Source organism: Ostrea edulis, chromosome 7 (genome assembly GCF_947568905.1).
Source record: "Ostrea edulis chromosome 7, xbOstEdul1.1, whole genome shotgun sequence".
Taxonomy (NCBI): domain Eukaryota; kingdom Metazoa; phylum Mollusca; class Bivalvia; order Ostreida; family Ostreidae; genus Ostrea; species Ostrea edulis.
In genome coordinates, this window is record NC_079170.1 from 55,580,190 (window position 1) to 55,599,760 (window position 19,571).

Sequence of the window (19,571 nt, forward strand, 5' to 3'; positions counted from 1 at the left end):
AATTCAATGAACATACGGTCTTGTGTTATAATATATATAGAACCTGTTCAGTTTGGGTGTTACCTTTGCTGAGTTTTTCAAATTGATACATTTTATTTGCCTGCATTACTAAAGTTGCATTTGATATATATAGGAAGTAGTACTGCACTACACAATCGGGTGGCGGGGCAAGGAATTGCAAATTAATTAGTTGTGAAAGTAGAAACAGACATTAGATGATCTTAAGTTTATGTAAACAAATGTATCTAGATAGATAATGCATTCTTTACATTTTTTTCTGCATAAGAAAGTATCGTTAGGTTTTAAACCCAATATATTCAGAAAAGTTTACTGACATTTCTTATATTTTCATCATTATTCAACAGAAATTCAAGCCGAAAACAAGAAGAAATAAAGAAGCAATAATAGACTCAAACCAGCAATCTTTGCAAATGCAAGAATGTAGAACCCAGCAGTAATTACGTGCCCGAGTCCTGCAGTTCGAATGTTCCAGTACTCGTCGGGAACACTTCTGGACCTAGCAAGTATGCTTAAGACTACTACATCAATCAGCAACACACCTGTACCAGTCAGCAACTTGAAAGAACCCTGCTATACTCGTGTGTCTGTGCCATATAATAACTCAGTTGTACTTAATGGTCAAGATGTGTTAACCTCTGTCAGCAACACCTCAGTACCTTGCAGTTAAAATAAGCCTGTGCCAGTAAGCAACTCGAATGAACCCTACTGTCATACTCGTGTGCTTGTGCCAAATAACAAAATTTCGAATGTAATTCTTTGAGATTTATTTTTAATCAACTGCTCTAATAATGATGACTGTGCTATTCAAAATCTCAACACTCTTAGCCTATGGTCTTTTCTCAAAGATTCAGTGTTTGATGATTTGTGGATTCAAAGGAGAGTATATATATACATTATTTGCTGTGGTTCGGAATTACCATAGTGCTTAACAGTAATCTTATTACAGTTTATTTCTAGTCATCATGATCTATTGTTTTAAAATATTAATTAAGCTCTGATTTTAATTGTATAATTTCATTTTGATTATGTTTATAACCTAAATTCAAATCTTTGTCAGAAATTAATCTGTTATGTTAATAAATATTTTGCTTTTTACATATCTATACGCATGGGGGGAAAATGGATGCGCATCGATGGGCTGATATAATTTTTTATCTTTCTATTTCAAATTGGTATAATTGTCAATTTTGTGAAATATTACATGGTAACTGTTGTAAGCTTCATATAATGTCCAAAAATTGTTACAGATATAGCACCCCCTTGTAATTAACCTTTTACAAATTTACTCTATGGGACATAAACTGACAAATCATTGGAAAAAATTCAACTCTACTCCATGAAATGTATTTGAATTTTAATATCACATGTATAATGTGTCTATTTTTTATCATTTTAAAAATTTGTTTGCATCCTTAGGATCATTATGAATTTGTGTTAATTAGTTATTGAACTACATATTACATATATTATTAGAAATATTTAAAACTACTATACATCTGTACAATCTCCTTTGTTAGTTATGTGATTATTATTGAATGTACTTGTCAACTGATGAAAAATTTAAGCTGTTACACAGGCATAATTATGTATTGTTAAATACAGTTCCAATTTTCAAATACCTGTCAGTTATTGTGTTCATTATTTTTTCAATCTTGTATTCCGTTATAGGAGTTACTAAATATGCAGGCCACAAGTAGACTCCTGTAATTTTTTTTGCCTTGGCTGTTGATGAGGCGTATTTTCGCTAAAGACGTATTTCCTTATTGAGGCGTACTTTCTACAATTGGAGGGTTTTTGTACGGGTGTATTTTTGCTAGAGACGTATTTCCTAGTTGAGGCGTATTTTCTTTTTAAAGGCGTACTTATTAATCTAGACGTACTAATTTGCATAATTCAAGCTAAATTACGCCAGTATTTTTCATAGGATTTCTTGTTTTTTGTACGGGTGTATTTTCGCTAGAGACGTATTTCCTAGTTGAGGCGTATTTTCTTTTTAAAGGCGTACTTATTAATCTAGACGTACTAATTTGCATAATTCAAGCTAAATTACGCCCGGAGTACGCCTCAGGTACGCCAGTATTTTCCATAGGATTTGTTGTTAAAAATCTAGCTGGACTTTCAGAATTATGGGTACGCCAGGAAATTTTAAAAATTACGTGAGCAAATTTTCGTACGGGAAATGTCGATTTTCCGATTTGTTCGAGTCTGGATATATTTTCTTGATATTTTCAGGAATAATGTCTGATGAAATGACCTTGCTATAATTATTTTTGTTTTTACAAAATTCACTTCTGGTCGGAAAATATGGCCGATTTTCTGTTTCTCAAAAGGAATTTTGTCCAGCATTTTACTTCGAAAAGGTAAAATATAGGTTCATCAAATATTCAGGGATGATCAATCTCCGTTGGTAAGAGTGCAGTAGGGGGTTGAATATGTCGACCCTCACTTCCTGTCGTCACCGGAAGTGAGGGAAAGAATCGCAAATTTCAAACTTTTTCCTTTAAATTGAAACCTATACTAGTTTATTAACTCTCTTTCAAAGTGTCAAAAGAATATTGACTCTGTCGGTAGTCAAAACGACTACTTCCGGTTTCTTGATAAAATACCTTTTTACTTTTCGTCTCTTTGTCCCCATAAATCTCGCGTATATTTGAAGTCTTTCATATGATTTTCACATGTCTTAATAAAAGTATCAACTTCTAAAGTTTTGATAATTTTGTTTTTCAAAATTGACTTCCGGTCGGTAGTAACCTACTACTTTTTCTTTCTTTAGTCTACTTCTTTTTGTTGAGAATTCTTTCAGATAGAGACGTGAAATTCTCAGGGAATATCAACAGTAAAGAGTCGCTCTCATTTATAGGAAAACGCATCTGAATAGTACTTCCGGTCGTCACCGGAGGTTACGAGAAAGGAGTAAAAATTTCGATAATACATTTCTCATTCATTGTTAAGGCACATTTTCTGATACATTTAAATGGTTTTTGTAGGAACAGAAAGCTCTTAACCGGAAGTGGTCTAACGGAAGACCTACTCATTACTAGTAATGAGTGTCTAGTTAAGGTCTTCCGTTTCCAACGGAAGACCTTCTAGTGATTCTACTGTTTATTATTAAGGTCTTCCGTCTCCTGCGGAAGACCTTACTATTATTGTTCGCGTTCTTCTTCTTCATTATTAAGGTCTTCCGTCTCCTGCGGAAGACCTTACTATTATTGTTCGCGTTCTTCTTCTTCATTATTATTATTATTTTTATTATTATTATTATTATTATTTTCCTTAGTAGTACACGCGTTTTTCTCAGCCATTTCTCGATCGATTTTCACGAAATTTTCAGGAAAGATGTCTTTTGGTGACGAGACTTTGCTTGCAAAATTTCGTGCTTCACGTCACTTCCGGTCAGGAGTTATCTCTCTTTTAGTGACTTTTTGAAGGGCCTTGTTGTCCACACATCTCCTCCGTCAGTTTTGAAGCTAGAGTCTTGAAATTTCTACACAAGATAGAGTAAACATTTTAGAAGATTTGTGGGGGATTCGATTTTACCGGAGGCGATTTGCCTAAAGGCTCGCCTGGACCTGAAAAAATGGATGCCAAAATTTTTCGCCGATTTCGGCGAGTTTTGACCTTTCATCTCCAATATCTTTTTTCTTGCAAATATTTTGTTAAGACATGTAGAACAAAAGTTGTGCACATTTACAAGATCTTTTCGAAAATATCAAGATTTAGGGGCTAGCCCCTTCAATTAGGGATCTAGAAGGGCTCAAAGTCTAGATCAAATATCTCAAAAATCGTTAATATTTTGGTATAAGTCAAAGAACAAAAAATGTTCATCTCAACAATCCAAATCTATTCATATAAAAATTTAGGTCATATGTTACGTAATAAGGGATTTTAAGGGCCAAAATCATAAATAATTGACGCCTCATATCTTGAAAACGACAAATATTTTGAAAAGCATTATTGAACAAAATTTGTTCAGAATGATAATCTAAACAATATGTACATTTCGTTTTTTCCCTATGTGGCCCCGTTAGGGAGCTACAGTTTGGCCCCTAAATATTTCTTGTAGAGATAACTCGAGAACGGTAAAGAATTTCTAAATACTTGTTGAGCAAAAAATGTTTAAAATGACAAGGCCTTTCTTACGATATCAAGCAAAACGGGCTGGCCCTTTAAATTAGGGGTTCAGAAGGGTCCAAATGTTTTTGAGAATATCTCAGAAACAATTAATATTTTATACTAAGTTGTAGAAGCGGAAATGTTCATCTCAACGAGCTTGATCTTATCAAATCAAAAAGTAGGTCATATGTTATGTAATTAGAGATTTTAAGGGCCAAAATCGTAAATATTTGACGCCTCATATCTTTAAAACGACATATTTTTTGAAAAGCATTATTGAACAAAAGTTGTTCAATGTGTCATAACCTATCGATCAATATCAAAAAATGGGTCTGTGGGCCTCATGGCTCGCCTGTAGAGTCGATTTTTGTCGATATCAGTCGATTTCAAAAACTTGTAACTGGTAAATATTTTGTAAGGACATATTGAACAAAAGTTGTTCAGTTTATCGAGATCTATCGATTGATATCAAGAAATAGGCCTATGGTCCTAATGGCTCGCCTGTAGAGTCGATTTTTTTGTCGATATCGGTCGATCTCAATAACTTTTTACAGGTAAATATTTTGTAAAGACATATAGAACTAAAGTTGTTGAGTCTATAGAGGGCTAACAAATGACATCAAGAAATAGACCCGCGGGCCTTATGGCTCGCCTGGAGAGTCGAATTTCAAAAATGAAAAATTGATTATATCTAAAGTGTCTTAAAGTCGGAAACTAAATTGGGACTCATTTGTCTTTTTTTTTTTTTTTTTAACTCCGACTGCATCAACAAATCGGACGGAAGACCTACTCGTTGCTCGCAACGAGATCGTGTCTAGTTATTATTATTATTTTTTTTTTTTTTTTTTTTTCCCTTTCGTCTCCGAGACCGTTGGATGGATTTTCCTGAAACTTTCACAAGTTATAGGGAACGATGGTACTTCGAGGCATTTTTTTCATTTTTTCAAAATTCACTTCCGTTCGTCAGATACGTCCGATTTTCCGGTTTTTGAAAGAAACTTTGTCCAGGGGTAAACTTGAAAACCACTAAAGATAATCGAATGAAACTTTCAGGGATGATAGATCTATATTCTCCATGGTGCATGCACGTAATATTTTTTGTCACCGGAAGTGATTAAATAAATCATCAATTTCAAACTTTTTTCTTTCAAATTGAAACCTACTTTGGTTTACTATATCTCCTTCTAGTTTTCAAAAAATGTTGACCCCACCGGAAGTTGAATCTCCAACTTCCGGTTATATCAAAGAAAGACTATTCATTCTCTCATTTTTCAGTGCCATAAATCTCGGTCATGAAACTAGTTAATGAGTTGAGTTTTACATATATTATAGTCACTATAAATGTCTAGAGTAACGTCAAATATTTTTGTAAAATTCACTTCCGGTCGGCAAAAACGGCTTATGAGCTGTTTTCGTTGTCAAGCGTTTTTCTCAGAAACGGTAAAAGATAGAGTCACCAAATTTTCAGAGTGAATAGATCTCACTTTGAAGGCATGTAGTAGGGGTTAAGAATGTCGTACGTCACTTCCGGTCGTCACCGGAAGTGATTAATAAATCATAGATTTCAAACTTTTTTCTTTGAAAGTGAAACCTATATCGGTTTATTAGGTCTTGTTCTAATTCTCAAAAATTATTGACCCCACCGGAAGTTGAATCTCCAACTTCCAGTTATATCAAAGAAAGATTATTCATTCTCTCATTTTTCAGTGCCATAAATCTCGGTCATAAAACAAGTTAATGATTTGAATTTTACATATGTTATAGACACTTTAAATGTCTAGAGGAAATTAAAATATTTTTTGTAAAATTCACTTCCGGTCGTGAGATATGGGGTGGACATATTCAAACCTTGTCTTTTCACTTTCTTAATAATGAATATAGATAGATGCTTGTAACTTGTAGAGTTGATCAACTAACATTAGTTCATTGTACACATACATTCAATTTTTTCGTCCGTCACTTCCGGTCTATACCGGAAGTATTCGAACAAATGTCGATTTTCCGATTTCTTCGAGCGATTTCTCAGAGATGGCTGGATATATTTTCTTGAAATTTTCAGGAATACTGTCTTATGAAATGACCTTGCTATAATTATTTTTGTTTTTACAAAATTCACTTCCGGTCGGAAAATATGGCTGATTTTCTGTTTCTCAAAAGGAATTTTGTCCAGCATTTTTCTTGGAAAAGATAAAATATAGGTTCATCAAATATTCAGGGATGATCAATATCCGTTTATAAGCGTGCAGTAGGGGGTTGAACATGTCGACCGTCACTTCCTGTCGTCACCGGAAGTGATGGAAAAAATCGTAAATTTCAAACTTTTTCTTTTAAATTGAAACCTATACTTGTTTATTAAATCTCTTTCAAAGTGTCAAAAGAATATTGAGTCTGTCGGTAGTCAAAACGACTACTTCCGGTTTCTTAAGAAAATACCTTTTTACTTTTCGTCTCTTTGTCCCCATAAATCTCGCTTATATTTGAAGTCTTTCATATGATTTTCACATGTCTTAATAAAAAGTATCAACTTCTAGAGTTTTGATAATTTTGTTTTTCAAAATTGACTTCCAGTCGGTAGTAACCTACTACTTTTTCTTTCTTTAGTCTACTTCTTTTTGTTGAAAACTCTTTCAGATAGAGACGTGAAATTTTCAGGGAATATAGACAGTAAGGAATCACTGTCATTGATTGGAAAACGCATCTGAATAGTACTTCCGGTCGTCACCGGAAGTTACGAGAAAGGAGTAAAAAATTCGATAATACATTTCTCAATCATTGTAAAGACACATTTTCTGATACATTTAAATGGTTTTCGTAGGAATAGGAAGCTCTTTACCGGAAGTGGTCTAACGGAAGACCTACTCATTACTAGTAATGAGTGTCTAGTTAAGGTCTTCCGTCTCCTGCGGAAGACCTTACTATTATTGTTCGCGTTCTTCTTCTTCATTATTATTATTATTATTAAGGTCTTCCGTCTTCTGCGGAAGACCTTACTATTATTGTTCGCGTTCTTCTTCTTCATTATTATTATTATTATTTTCCTTGGTAGTACACGCGTTTTTCTCAGCCATTTCTCGATCGATTTTCACGAAATTTTCAGGAAAGATGTCTTTTGGTGACGAGACTTTGCTTGCAAAATTTCGTGCTTCACGTCACTTCCGGTCAGGAGTTATCTCTCTTTTAGTGACTTTTTGAAGGGCCTTGTTGTCCACACATCTCCTCCGTTAGTTTTGAAGCTAGAGTCTTGAAATTTCTACACAAGATAGAGTAAACATTTTAGAAGATTTGTGGGGGATTCGATTTTACCGGAGGCGATTTCCCTAAACGCTCGCCTGGACCTGAAAAAATGGATGCCAAAATTTTTCGCCGATTTCGGCGATTTTTGACCTTTCATCTCCAATATCTTTTTTCTTGCAAATATTTTGTTAAGACATGTAGAACAAAAGTTGTGCACATTTACGAGATCTTTTCGAAAATATCAAGATTTAGGGGCTAGCCCCTTCAATTAGGGATCTAGAAGGGCTCAAAGTCTAGATCAAATATCTCAAAAATCGTTAATATTTTGGTATAAGTCAAAGAACAAAAAATGTTCATCTCAACAATCCAAATCTATTCATATAAAAATTTAGGTCATATGTTACGTAATAAGGGATTTTAAGGGCCAAAACCATAAATTTTTTACCCCTTGTATCTTGAAAACGACAAATATTTTGAAAAGCAATAAAGAACAAAAGTTGTTCAGAATGATGATCTGAACAATATGCATATTTCGTTTTTACCCTATGTGGCCCCGTTAGGGAGCTACAGTTTGGCCCCTAAAAATTACTTCTAGAAATAACTCCAGAACGGTAAAGAATTTCTAAATACTTGTTGAACAAAATATGTTTGAAATGTCATGACCTTTCTTACGATATCAAGCAAAAGGGGCTGACCCTTTAAATTAGGGGCCCAGAAGGGTCCAAAGGTTTATGAGAATATCTCAGAAACTATTAATATTTTGTAATAAGTCATTGAAGCGGAAATGTTCATCTAAACGAGCTTGTTCTTATCAAATCAAAAAGTAGGTCATATGTTACGTAATAAGGGATTTTAAGGGCCAAAATCATAAATAATTGACGCCTCATATCTTGAAAACGACAAATATTTTGAAAAGCATTATTGAACAAAAGTTGTTCAGAATGATAATCTAAACAATATGTACATTTCGTTTTTTCCCTATGTGGCCCCGTTAGGGAGCTACAGTTTGGCCCCTAAATATTTCTTGTAGAGATAACTCGAGAACGGTAAAGAATTTCTAAATACTTGTTGAGCAAAAAATGTTTAAAATGACAAGGCCTTTCTTACGATATCAAGCAAAACGGGCTGGCCCTTTAAATTAGGGGTTCAGAAGGGTCCAAATGTTTTTGAGAATATCTCAGAAACTATTAATATTTTATAATAAGTTGTAGAAGCGGAAATGTTCATCTCAACGAGCTTGATCTTATCAAATCAAAAAGTAGGTCATATGTTACGTAATTAGAGATTTTAAGGGCCAAAATCGTAAATATTTGACGCCTCATATCTTTAAAACGACATATTTTTTGAAAAGCATTATTGAACAAAAGTTGTTCAATGTGTCATAACCTATCGATCAATATCAAAAAATGGGTCTGTGGGCCTCATGGCTCGCCTGTAGAGTCGATTTTTGTCGATATCAGTCGATTTCAAAAACTTGTAACTGGTAAATATTTTGTAAGGACATATTGAACAAAAGTTGTTCAGTTTATCGAGATCTATCGATTGATATCAAGAAATAGGCCTATGGTCCTAATGGCTCGCCTGTAGAGTCGATTTTTTGTCAATATCGGTCGATCTCAATAACTTTTTACAGGTAAATATTTTGTAAAGACATATAAAACTAAAGTTGTTGAGTCTATAGAGGGATAACAAATGACATCAAGAAATAGGTCCGCGGGCCTTATGGCTCGCCTGGAGAGTCGAATTTCAAACGAATTTCACCGCAACTTTGCTTCAGAAGCTTATGATATGAAAAATTGATTATATCTAAAGTGTCTTAAAGTCGGAAACTAAATTGGGACTCATTTGTCTTCTTTTTTTTTTTTTTTAACTCCGAGTGCATCAACAAAGCGGACGGAAGACCTACTCGTTGCTCGCAACGAGATCGTGTCTAGTTATTATTATTATTATTTTCCTTGGTAGTACACGCGTTTTTCTCAGCCATTTCTCGATCGATTTTCACGAAATTTTCAGGAAAGATGTCTTTTGGTGACGAGACTTTGCTTGCAAAATTTCGTGCTTCACGTCACTTCCGGTCAGGAGTTATCTCTCTTTTAGTGACTTTTTGAAGGGCCTTGTTGTCCACACATCTCCTCCGTTAGTTTTGAAGCTAGAGTCTTGAAATTTCTACACAAGATAGAGTAAACATTTTAGAAGATTTGTGGGGGATTCGATTTTACCGGAGGCGATTTCCCTAAACGCTTGCCTGGACCTGAAAAAATGGATGCCAAAATTTTTCGCCGATTTCGGCGATTTTTGACCTTTCATCTCCAATATCTTTTTTCTTGCAAATATTTTGTTAAGACATGTAGAACAAAAGTTGTGCACATTTACAAGATCTTTTCGAAAATATCAAGATTTAGGGGCTAGGCCCTTAAATTAGGGATCTAGAAGGGCTCAAAGTCTAGATCAAATATCTCAAAAATCGTTAATATTTTGGTATAAGTCAAAGAACAAAAAATGTTCATCTCAACTATCCAAATCTATTCAGATAAAAATTTAGGTCATATGTTACGTAATAAGGGATTTTAAGGGCCAAAACCATAAATTTTTTACCCCTTGTATCTCGAAAACGACAAATATTTTGAAAAGCAATAAAGAACAAAAGTTGTTCAGAATGATGATCTGAACAATATGCATATTTCGTTTTTACCCTATGTGGCCCCGTTAGGGAGCTACAGTTTGGCCCCTAAAAATTACTTCTAGAAATAACTCGAGAACGGTAAAGAATTTCTAAATACTTGTTGAACAAAAAATGTTTGAAATGTCATGACCTTTCTTACGATATCAAGCAAAAGGGGCTGACCCTTTAAATTAGGGGTCCAGAAGGGTCCAAAGGTTTATGAGAATATCTCAGAAACTATTAATATTTTGTAATAAGTCATTGAAGCGGAAATGTTCATCTAAACGAGCTTGTTCTTATCAAATCAAAAAGTAGGTCATATGTTACGTAATAAGGGATTTTAAGGGCCAAAATCATAAATAATTGACGCCTCATATCTTGAAAACGACAAATATTTTGAAAAGCATTATTGAACAAAAGTTGTTCAGAATGATAATCTAAACAATATGTACATTTCGTTTTTTCCCTATGTGGCCCCGTTAGGGAGCTACAGTTTGGCCCCTAAATATTTCTTGTAGAGATAACTCGAGAACGGTAAAGAATTTCTAAATACTTGTTGAGCAAAAAATGTTTAAAATGACAAGGCCTTTCTTACGATATCAAGCAAAACGGGCTGGCCCTTTAAATTAGGGGTTCAGAAGGGTCCAAATGTTTTTGAGAATATCTCAGAAACTATTAATATTTTATAATAAGTTGTAGAAGCGGAAATGTTCATCTCAACGAGCTTGATCTTATCAAATCAAAAAGTAGGTCATATGTTACGTAATTAGAGATTTTAAGGGCCAAAATCGTAAATATTTGACGCCTCATATCTTTAAAACGACAAATATTTTGAAAAGCATTATTGAACAAAAGTTGTTCAATGTGTCATAACCTATCGATCAATATCAAAAAATGGGTCTGTGGGCCTCATGGCTCGCCTGTAGAGTCGATTTTTGTCGATATCAGTCGATTTCAAAAACTTGTAACTGGTAAATATTTTGTAAGGACATATTGAACAAAAGTTGTTCAGTTTATCGAGATCTATCATTTGATATCAAGAAATAGGTCTATGGTCCTAATGGCTCGCCTGTAGAGTCGATTTTTTGTCAATATCGGTCGATCTCAATAACTTTTTACAGGTAAATATTTTGTAAAGACATATAGAACTAAAGTTGTTGAGTCTATAGAGGGCTAACAAATGACATCAAGAAATAGGCCCGCGGGCCTTATGGCTCGCCTGGAGAGTCGAATTTCAAACGAATTTCACCGCAACTTTGCTTCAGAAGCTTATGATATGAAAAATTGATTATATCTAAAGTGTCTTAAAGTCGGAAACTAAATTGGGACTCATTTGTCTTTTTTTTTTTTTTTTTAACTCCGAGTGCATCAACAAATCGGACGGAAGACCTACTCGTTGCTCGCAACGAGATCGTGTCTAGTTATTATTCTTATTCTTTTTCTCTGGTACTTTTTTGTCCGGTAGTGTTCTCAGAAACTACAAAAGGGATCGATATGAAACTTTCCAGGATGATAGTATAGCGTTTGTAGATGTGCATAGTGATAGTCATTTTGTTTGCACGTGCATGCACGCGCGCGCACGTGCATTGCAATTTTGGTACAAAAAATGGAAAATCAGAATATTGAAGGAAGTGATATAAAACCTAAATAGGATGATAGTATATCATTTGTACATATGAAAAATAATAGTTATTTTGTCAGCACGCGCATTACAAAATTTGTACGCTAACTTTGGAATCAGTCTAACTTTTTTGTTGTTCATTGAAATGGCTTGAAATTCATATCATAGGTAGATATTGAGACCCTTAACTGATTTCCATGGTCAAAATTACCAATTTGCACGCGCATGCACGTGCGCTTCATTTTGATTGGATAATGCTAAAACGTTTGTAACTATCTTATTTATGAAGCGAATGAGATGATATTCACAGCATATGTAGACAATATGTGTATCTATATGTTGGTGTAACAAAAAATGCCAATGCACACGCGCATGCGCGTGCAACGTTTTTTAAATGTTCAATTTTTAAAGGACGATAACGTTTTTGTTTTTCATCAAATTATATTGATATTAGGGGTTTAGATGTGTCTTGGTACTCCTTACAAATTGCTGTGGTTAGAATTACTGCTCAGCACGTGCATGCACGTGTGCTGATTTCTGATTGGACGATTTTAAAATCGCTATAACTTCCTTATATGTGGTAGAAATGTTATGAAATTCATACTGTGGGTATATGATACAAATGCCTGTTGAACGACATCAACAAAAATTCGGAATCATACACGCGTGCACGTGTATGCACGTGCAACGCTTTCTTTCATTTCTTGGTACTGAAATGACCATATTGAACGTACTACATGTAATTAAAGGCTAAAATAAAATGATTTTTTGCTATAGATTCACAAGGCCATCACTTTTTAATTGGGGGAGGTTTGGGGAACATCTGTAACGGTCCCCGTTACAATTAGAACTAGTTCTATCTTGCGCTTACTCTCTCTCGCTTTCTCTCACTCTTGCTCGCTCTCTCACACTTTCCCTCCCTCTCACTCTCTCACTCACTCGCACTCTCTCTCACTCTGGTTTGCTCTCTCTCATTCTCTCTTGTGCTCTCTCTCGCTCTCACACTCTCTTGCTCTCACACTCTCTCTCTCTTGCACCCTCTCTGTCACTCTCATGCTTTCTCTTTCTCTCTTTCTCTTGTGCTTGCTCTTTCTCATTTGCTCTCTCACTTTCTCTTTCTTGCACTCTTTCTTGCACTCTCTCTCGCATGCACTCTCTCTTTCTTGCACTCTCTCTTGCACTCTCCCTAGCTTTTTCTCTTGTGCGCTCTCTCACTCTCCCTCTCACGCTCTTGCACTTTCATTCTCTTGTGCTTGCTCTCTCTCTCTTGCTCTCCCCCTCTCTCTTGCGTGATCTCTCTCATTCTCTCTCTTGCTCCCTCTCTCATGCTTTCTCTCGCTCTTGCACTCTATTGCAGCTCTATCTGGTGCTCTCTCTCTCTCTCTCACTCTCTCTTGCACTTGCTCTTGGTGCTCACTCTTCCTCTCTCACTTTTTCTCTCTTGCTCTTGTGTTCTCTCTTTCATGCTCTTTCTCTCCCTTGCTCTCTCTTGCGCACACTCTCTCTCCAACACGCTCTCTCTCTCTCACACTCCCTCTCATATATTTTTCACAAGCAGGAAAACAGCCCAAGTGCACCTTAGGAAGTAGTCTTATCTACCAACATCAAATGCAAACAATTGATTAATTCTGTAAACTACCAGGTATAGAAATTGCATAAAATGAGAGGATAACTGCAATTGACAAAGTCCATTTTAAAAAGCAATTTCCGAGTTGCCCAATAGTTCTTTCCCTTTGTGGAACTCTTACCCACAGAGAGACACAAAACATACTATCGTCCGAACGCGGTGGGTATAAATGCTTATCGCTGCCTTCATATATGCAACCACCCAAACTGCAGGGACACAATATTAGTAAGTTTATTAGTATTTCATAATAAATTAGCTCAAACAAAATTTGATAATCACCATTTTTCTTTGATTAAAATATCACTCGTCCAGAGGAGGAAATAAAAAATAATTTCATATTTAATTTAATTAAATATTATTCTTGATATGGTCAGTTTAATGTATACCAACGGTTGATATAAATAAATTTTACACTTTCATTACTTTTATCCGTATTTACATTGCTAGTCTATAGTGTATGTATACATCTTGTACCCACCAAAGCGTTCAACAGAACACTGAACGTACCTCCATCACAGAAGAGCTGATATCTCGGAAGTTGCGTATTGGACAATGCAATTATGCAGTGCTCAATTATGGTGTGCAGTGTGATACAGAACACGGCCATTTTCGCTGTTTCAACAAGTTGTTCGTTGAATATTCACGTGATTAACATACAAGTTATCTTGATGATTACAAGTATAGTTATTGTTCTTTACTTTAAACAAGAGGCCTACAAGCCTTACCGGCCATCTGAGTACAAGTAAAAAAGTATCACTACTCCCAAGGGCTATGAAATTTAGAAAAATGAAAGAAAGCAGGTGAGCAAGCTCACATACCCCACACTCCAACATTGCTTGACAATGCCTCACATAATGAATGGTAATGTAGTACGATACTGCAAGAACAGGACAGATAGACTCAAAATTCTAAGTTCAATAGGGGCATAACTCCCAGAAAAATCATTGAATCAGAATTTTCTGAGAATACGAACATCTACACAATGTGTCCTTATTAACTACAAAGTTTCACGGAATTCTGTTGAGAGGGCTCAGAGGAGTTGCGCTGACAAGAATAGGACAAACAAGCTTGAAATTCAGGAGAGGCGGCTCGAAATTCTCAGTTTAAAAGGGGCATAATGCTCTTAAAAATTATTGAATCAGGATTTCCTTGGAATATGCACATCTACACTGTGTGTCCTTATTAACTACAGAGTTGAGCGGTCTCATAGTAGTTGCATCAGTCTTCAAGAAAACTCAGTGGTCCGAAGACCGAGGTCAGTGAATTTTAGGGTCGGGTCAATGAAATTTAAAAATCAGGAAGTCCGATGGGCTTGTAGACTTTTTGTAAGTCACATTGAATATAATGTTGGATTTAGATATTCTAAACGTCTTATTTACTTAAATTACCATCAAAATAAAAATAAATCAATAAATAGTGCATTAAAGTAAGTGTTTTGACATCATGGTTTGTTTATTTCTTTAAAGTAAAGAACGATAACTATGTCTATACTTGTAATTGTCAAGATAACTTGTACGTTGATCACGTGAATATTCAACGAACAACTTATTGAAACAACAAAAATGGCCGCGTTCTGTATCGCACTGCACACCGGTAACTGCTGCTTTATTGCATTGTCAAATTAAAATGAACTTCGTCAATTGCAGTTATCTCTGATTTTATGCAATTTCTATAGTTTATCGAATTAATCAATCGTTTACATTTGATGTTGGTAGAGAAGGCGACTTCCTAAGGTGCACTCGGGCTGTTTTCATGTTTGTGAAAAATACGTGAATTTGTTGTTTGCGGGTGAAGAGAGAGAGAAAACACCATGTACGGTGTTGTTTTTCTGGTATCGACAGAAAGGATGTCTTAGGGTGGATATGAATATGAGTAATAAGCATAGTTTCAGTAAATTAATTGAACAGTTTTACAATGCATTCCATAATGTATGTGATAAACATGTACTATGGAAATTTTGGGGGCCAGTAAATTTCACTGTGGGCCAGTAAATTCAGACAGTTCACTGGTCCGACTGGCCAGCAAGTTTTAAATGTTTTCGTTAAGACTGTTGCATTGACAAAAACAAAAGCGATAGGCTCAAATTTTAAGTTCAAAAGGGGCATAACTCATAGAAAAATTATTGAATCTGAATTTCCTGGGAATATGCTACAGCGACTTTTTTCTACCCACTGGTACTAGTACCTGTACTCATTCAATTGGGAAAAATAGCACCAAAATCGAACAAATTGGGAATTTTCTACCAATGTATCGGCGAATGATTTCAACTAAAAGAAAAGAAAAAAAGAGAACAAAACAAGAAGTAGTCATCTCTTTACAAACTTTTTAACGGTAATATTTGCTGTTGTGAGACATACGGAATCGTCATAGGCTCATTTTCGAATCGTCGTAGCTCTACAAAGCACACACACTGCCATGATCTGTACTTTCGATTCAATACCAGAAGTGAACATTATAGTTAACTCGTACATTTCAGACTAAGTAAATTACGATGTCAGCTGTCTATTTTTCGGCAAGTAAATTGGGAATTTTTAGTCTCAAAATTGGGAAAAATCAATGGTTATTAGCATAGGGATTGGTACTGTTTATCGGTACCAGTTATATAAGGGGAAAAAACCGCTGACGCACATCTACAAAGTGTCCTTATTAACTACAAAGTTTCATGAAATTCTGTTGAGAGGTCTCAGAGGAGTTACACTGACAAGAACAGAACAGACAGGCTCGAAATTTTAAACAGAGCGAAAGGGCTCTAAATTTGAAGTTAAAAAGGGGCATAACTCCCTAAAAAGTATTGAATAAGAATTTCCTGAGAATATGCACATCTATGTGCAGTGTGTCATTAACTACAAAGTTTCACGAAATTCTGTTGAGTGGTTTCAGAGGAGTTGCGCTGATAAAAAAAGGGGGGAGGGGGGGGGGGGGGGGGGGACTATACGGATGGGTCAAAATCCCTTCACCACTTCATTGCATGGGGTATAAATATCCTGTTCTGAATATCTAAGCTAAATTCTAATGTTCAGTAGCAGTATAAAACAAGATGCGCTGACAAAAAAAAGGGACTGACGGACGTATCAAAAACATTATACCCTTCACAACTTCATTGAATGGGGTATAAATATCCTGTTCTGAATATCTAAGCTAAATTCTAATGTTCACAAACAGTATAAAACAAGATGTGTTCTTAAAACTTCACTGCCCTCAAAAGTGCATACACTGATGAAAGGCTTTAAATAATAGGTGTATTAACATTAAAACATCAAAATATATGACTAATTTGGACTCATCCTAAAGTCATAACCCTGGGTTATGAAATTCACCATTTTTTGTACATCCTTTACTGCTATTTCTAAGTATGCACTTCGATTGTATACAGTATCAGCAAACTTACACATAAATACTATATATACATGTACTAAGTTTGGCCCCACCCTGGGGTCAAAGCCCTTACTCTGGGGAAAATAAAATTTACAATTTTGGTAAAAGCCTACCTGCTCTATCCATTTAGTTTCAATTTAGTATCAAAAACACTAAAGAAAATGTTATTTAAGTGTTTTACACATAAACACTATATCACAAGTTTGGCATTTTTGGGCAGTTTTTGCCCTGCCCCTAAGGCCCCATGGGTGCAGGAATCCTGAAATTTACAATTTATGTTCCCTTTGTTCCAAATATGTTTCATACCAAATTTGAAAAGAATTGGAATGATAGTTATCAAGAAGAAATTAAAAATGTCTATTTTTAACACATTTAATAACTGAAAATTTTGGCCACACCCTGATACCAAAACCCCTACCCCTGGGATCATCAAATTTACAATTTGGTAACAGACTATCTGTTCTTTCTAAATATCTATTTACTTTCAATTTAGTATCAATAGCACTAAAGAAGATGTAATTTAAGTGTTTTACAAATAAACACTATATAACAAGTCTGGCCCCGCCCTGGGGTCAGAACCCCTACCCTGGGGATCACGAAATTTACAATTTTGGTAGAGGCCTTCCTGGTCTACATCACTATGCATTTAGTTTTTCTTAAATGTGTGTGGTTCTTGAGAAGAAGATTTTTAAAAATTGGTCAATATTGGACAGTTTTTGCCCTGCCCCTAGGGCCCCAGGGGTGCTGGAGTCCTGAAATTTACAATTTATGTTCCCCTTGTTCTAAATATGTTTCATACCAAATTTGAAAAGAATTGGTATGACAGTTATCAAGAAGTTAAAAATGCCTATTGTTCACACATTTAATAAGTGAACCTTTTGGCCCCACCCCGATACCAAAGCCCCTACCCCTGGAATAATCAAATTTACAATTTTGGTAACGGACTACCTGTTCTTTCTAAATATCTATTTACTATCAATTTAGTATCAATAGCATTAAAGAAGATGTAATTTAAGTGTTTTACACATAAACACTATATAACAAGTTTGGCCCCGCCCTGGGGTCAGAACCCCTACCCCAGGGATCATGAAATTTACAATTTTGGTAGAGGCCTTCCTGCTCTACATCACTATGCATTTAGTTTTTCTTACATGTGTGTGGTTCTTGAGAAGATTTTTGAAAATTGGTCAATTTTTGCCCCGCCCCTAGGGCCCCAGGGGTACTGGAGTCCTGAAATTTACAATTTATGTCCCCCTTGTCCCAATGATGCTTCATACCAAATTTGAAAAGAATTGGACTGGTATTCATTAAGAAGAAGTTAAAAATTTTCAATTGTTAACGCACGACACACGACGGACGAAAACCAATTGCAATAGGTCACCTGAGTTTACTCAGGTGACTTAAAAATATACCTGGTTTTTTTCTCATACCTTCCTTCAAAAGATTGAAAAATACTCAGTCTAAATCCTTTCTACTGACAACTAGTACACCCTAACACGGCACAAAACACCTTAATGCAATGTTATTTACAAGCCGTTAATGTAATAATTGGGTTTTTTTGTCGATTAAATCTAATCTGTTTATGAAATGGCTGATAGATGCATGTTTTCAAACCCGAGGGTGCATGCGACGCCACACATAAGGGCACGTAAAATAGCGAAAGTAAATATGCATATCGCAAGATTTGAATTTCATTGCTTTCAAACTAGAAAACTATGAAAAATATTACATTAAAAACACATTTTAAAGTAATTTTAGGCATGAAAAGAATTGATTTTGCTGGGAAAAAAGAAAAAATTTAGAAACATGCATTGTGTCCTTTAACACTTTTAAAAATAAAGTCAGGTAGAATGTAGATATGGACAGTGCTGTTATTTCAGACACATGGTGTTTTAACTTTGGACACATGGTGTTATAACTTTTGACAGTTAATCAATTCGGTTGCTGCATTTTATTTGTGGTTCACTGGCATTTTATGCTTTTGTTTTTGCATATTATGTTAATTCATATGTGGTAGTGATATTGATTTTGTGTGTAATTTCTTAATCATATCGGTAGATCCAACTTTTACCAGAATATGTTTCAAATTTGCAAATCAATCCGAATCAAAATGGATGCTGACATCTTTTACAAGGTCTTATATTCAATCAGAGCTGAGTTACGCATGCGCATATAATTAGGTGTTTTCCAGTTTCAGGCTTTCAAGTGACATTTTGCAAAAATTAGGGCCATTTTTAGGACAAAATTATCAAAAAATAAGGGCCTTTTTTAAGGATTTTTAAGGGCTTTTTAGACAAAAATAAGGGTTAAATTTACACATCAATAGGAAAGAAAAAATATTCTACTCACCATTTGCAAGAGCAATAATACAAAAACTAATTACCCACTCAGAAGATCATACCAGTGGTCATCAACAGCCATATTCGGCATTCAGCACAAACCATGATAAAATTCAGGTGGACTCCCATGGCTCACAATCAATGCTGAATATAGCTGATAACCATCAAAATGTCTTCTGAGATGTACATTTAATCAACATATATTCATTTTCTGAAAGTATACTAAGACTAACTTTAATGAATTCCAACACTTACTTTATGTCAAATTTATTTAAACTTTCAAAATTTGAAAATGTAGGTGTTTCAACAAAAAATTAGGGCTTTTTTAGGATTCTAAAGCTCAAATAAGGAAAATAAGGGCTGTTGTAGAAAAATAAGGAAAATAAGGGCCCGCTTGAAAGCCTGCAGTTTGTAAATAAATCAAGTTTGGAAAAAAGTTCAAAACTGAGAACACGTAGCTCTATAATGCTTCTTAGGCCACATTTAAAAAAATGTTGGTTTGCTATAGCCCGAGGGTCATAAAAAATATTGGGTCGGTTGGTAGGTTTTTTTTTTTTGTTGTTGTTGAAAATATATTGG

At 35.1% G+C, this 19,571-nt stretch overlaps 1 protein-coding gene and 1 long non-coding RNA gene across 2 annotated transcripts in view; one reads left to right on the top strand and one right to left on the bottom strand.

Moving 5' to 3' along the window:
- The window catches only part of LOC125645474 (uncharacterized), a 2,872-nt gene extending 1,153 nt beyond the window's left edge, over positions 1-1,719 (top strand). Inside the window, exon 3 of the long non-coding RNA XR_008797108.1 lies at positions 366-1,719. This is a non-coding gene — a long non-coding RNA (uncharacterized LOC125645474). The remainder of the gene's footprint in view (positions 1-365) is intronic.
- The window catches only part of LOC125654810 (uncharacterized), a 63,808-nt gene that overhangs the window by 42,847 nt on the left and 1,390 nt on the right, over positions 1-19,571 (bottom strand). The window lies entirely within an intron of this gene.